Source organism: Aristolochia californica, unplaced genomic scaffold, assembly GCF_029961685.1.
Source record: "Aristolochia californica isolate CCGP_79_NKW_82.1479 unplaced genomic scaffold, dmAriCali1.0.hap1 SCAF_142, whole genome shotgun sequence".
In the NCBI taxonomy this organism is placed as follows: domain Eukaryota; kingdom Viridiplantae; phylum Streptophyta; class Magnoliopsida; order Piperales; family Aristolochiaceae; genus Aristolochia; species Aristolochia californica.
This window is the reverse complement of record NW_027181818.1, coordinates 12,501-15,000: the sequence shown is the minus strand read 5'-3', so window position 1 is coordinate 15,000 and position 2,500 is coordinate 12,501.

Sequence of the window (2,500 nt, the reverse complement as noted above, 5' to 3'; positions counted from 1 at the left end):
GCCAGGGCGCCCAGGCGGAAAAGAGGCGCCCAGGCGGAATGGCGCCAGGGCGCCCAGGCGGAAAAGAGGCGCCCAGGCGAAAAAGAGGCGCCCAGGCGGAAAGGCGCCAGGGCGCCCAGGCGGAAAAGAGGCGCCCTGGCGTAGGCGCCCATGCGCCAAAAGAGGCACCCAGGCGAAAAGGCGCCAGGGCGCCCAGGCGGAAAAGAGGCGCCCAGGCGGAATGGCGCCAGGGCACCCAGGCGGAAAAGAGGCGCCCAGGCGGAAAAGAGGCGCCCTGGCGTAGGCGCCCAGGCGCCAAAAGAGGCGCCAGGCGAAAAGGCGCCAGGGCCCCCAGGCGGAAAAGAGGCGCCCAGGCGAAAAAGAGGCGCCCTGGCGGAAAAGAGGCGCCCTGGCGTAGGCACCCAGGCGCCAAAAGAGGCACCCAGGCGAAAAGGCGCCAGGGCGCCCAGGCGGAAAAGAGGCGCCCAGGCGGAATGGCGCCAGGGCACCCAGGCGGAAAAGAGGCGCCCAGGCGAAAAAGAGGCGCCCAGGCGGAAAAGAGGCGCCCTGGCGTAGGCGCCCAGGCGCCAAAAGTGGCGCCCAGGCGAAAAGGCGCCAGGGCGCCCAGGCGAAGAGGCGCCAGGGCGCCCAGGTGGGAAAGAGGCGCCCAGGCGAAAAGGCGCCAGGGCGCCCAGGCAGAAAAGAGGCGCCCAGGCGAAAAAGAGGCGCCCAGGCAGAAAGGCGCCATGGCGCCCAGGCGGAAAAGAGGCGCCCTGGCCAGGCGGAAAAGAGGCGCCCAGGCGGAAAAGAGGTGCCCAGGCGAAAAAGAGTCGCCCAGGCCGAAAGGCGCCATGGCGCCCAGGCGGAAAAGAGGCGCCCACGCGAAAAGGCGCCAGGGCGCCAAGGCGGAAAACAGGCGCCCAGGCGGAAAGGTGCCAGGGCGCCCAGGCGGAAAAGAGGCGCCCAGGCGCGTGGGGGGCAAGGCGCCAGGCGCCAGGCACGCGCGGAGGCAAGGCGCCAGGCGCAAGGCGCCACGCGCGCGCGCGCGTGGGGGGCGAGGCGCCGGGCGCGCGTGGGGGGCAAGGCGCCAGGCGCCGGGCGCGCGCGCGTGGGGCGCCAGGCGCCTGGCGGGTGGGCGCCCCCAGGAAGGGGTGCTGGCGCGCGATGGGGTTGCGCCCGTACGGACCGTGTGACAGTACAGACACTTTGGCGAAACCTCCTGCCCGAAGCGATTTTAGGCGTTCGGCTAGGTAGGTGACCCGGTTTTTTTCGCGTTTCTCGGCCGCTAGCCCCTTTTTTCGCGTTTTCGTGCGCGCGCCCCTCTTGACCTCGCACGCGCGCCGCGCGTCGCGTCCTTGTCCTTGTCCGCGTCCGCGTTCGCGCGTGTCGGCGATCACGGGCCCCGTGCATGGCTCGTCTCTGTGGACCATCGCCCCGCTCTTGTCCCTCTTTCGTGTTTGTGTGGCGCCCCGCCCCGTGCACCATTGCCGGCTGGCAGCAAGGTGCCTAGCCCCCCTTGCCGCCAGGCCTGTCCACCCCAAGGTGCTAAAGCCGCCAGGCACCCGTGCCGCCGAACCGTGCGTCCGTAAGCCGCTGCACGTGCGGCGGCCGGCCATGCCCGTGCTATTGACCCTGTGTGACAGTACAGACACTTTGGCGAAACCTCCTGGCCGACGGGGTTTTTGCGCCCACCTAGGTAGGGCGACCCCTTTTTTTTCGTGTCGCCTGTCCGTGTGTCCCTTTTTCGCCTTTTTCGGGTTCGTGTTTTCGTGTGCCGCCAAAAGCAAGCCCTGCGCTCGTCCCGTCCCGCTTGACCCGTGCATCCGCCGGTGCTGGCCTGCAAAATGCCTGTGAGCGACGCACGTGACCAGCAGCCCAGGCGAGTGTGCACGGGTGGCAGGCGAAACGGGCGTGCGTGTCGCCAGTGTGTATGTCCCTTTTTCGCCTTTTTCGGGTTCGTGTTTTCGTGTGCCGCCAAAAGCAAGCCCTGCGCTCGTCCCGTCCCGCTTGACCCGTGCATCCGCCGGTGCTGGCCTGCAAAATGCCTATGAGCGACGCATGTGACCAGCAGCCCAGGCGAGTGTGCATGGGTGGCAGGCGAAACGGGCGCGCGTGTCGCCAGTGCGTATGTCCCTTTTTCGGGTTCGTGTTTTCGTGTGCCACCAAAAGCAAGCCTTGCGCTCGTCCCGTCCCGCTTGACCCGTGCATCCGCCGGTGCTGGCCTGCAAAATGCCTGTGAGCGACGCATGTGACCAGCTGCCCAGGCGAGTGTGCACGGGTGGCAGGCGAAACGGGCGTGTCGCCAGTGCGTATGTCCCTTTTTTGCCTTTTTCGGGTTCGTGTTTTTGTGTGCCGGCAAAAGTTAGCCCTGCGCTCGTCCCGTCCCGCTTGACCCGTGCATCCGCCGGTGCTGGCCTGCAAAATGCCTTTGAGCGACGCATGTGACCAGCTGCCCAGGCGAGTGTGCACGGGTGGTTGGCGAAACGGGCGCGCGTGTCCCTCCCTCGTCCCCTTTCATGTT